Genomic DNA, 953 nt, shown 5'->3' on the forward strand with positions numbered 1-953 from the left:
TATATATATATATATACATATATATATATATATACATATATATATATATATACATATATATATATATATACATATATATATATATATATACATATATATATATATATACATATATATACATATATATATATATATATACATATATATATATATATACATATATATATATATAATTTTGACAATGCTAAAGAAAAATTTAGATAAAAAACAACAATCACAAGAATGTTTACATTTATTTATACGAAAATTACTTTATACTTTTTTATCTAATTGTCAAAGATATCCGAGACTTAACATAACAATCATGATGATTATGAAAAAGTTAATTATCAAGCAAATCCGAGATTTGACATGACAATTAGATGATTATGAAGAAGGCAATTATCAAAAAAATAAGAGATTTGACATGATAATCGAAAGGATTATAAAACATTAATAACAATAAAACATAATAATTATCAAACAAATTTAAGACCTGACATGACAATCAAAATGGTTATGAAGAAAATTAATGGCCAAATAAATATGATATATAACGTGACAATCAAACATAGAAGTGGAAAATTCAAATAAACAAAACTCTAACAACATAATTCAAACAAACGAAAACAAAAACGAAACAAAAAATGAAGAATTTATCTTTGATTCAATGTATTTTTTGGCTTAGGTTGCGTTAAAATCCGTTTTGAATAAGAAAACTTCTTTTTATAATCAAGATAATTGATTATCAAGTTATAAATAATCGATTATCAGTAACCAATTATGACTTACCACAATTGATTATAACGAGTAATTACGAGAATTTTTAAGCAAGTTTTTTGTTGATGGAGGAAACACTATGTTAGCTGAACTCAATCCCTGTTATGTTTGTTTTTTATGATAACAACACATTGATAATAAAAACACATATATGTGTACTATGCTATATGTTGAATGTGTACATGCTTACTGTG

This window comes from Vigna radiata, chromosome 8, assembly GCF_000741045.1.
Source record: "Vigna radiata var. radiata cultivar VC1973A chromosome 8, Vradiata_ver6, whole genome shotgun sequence".
NCBI classification, from domain to species: Eukaryota; Viridiplantae; Streptophyta; class Magnoliopsida; order Fabales; family Fabaceae; genus Vigna; species Vigna radiata.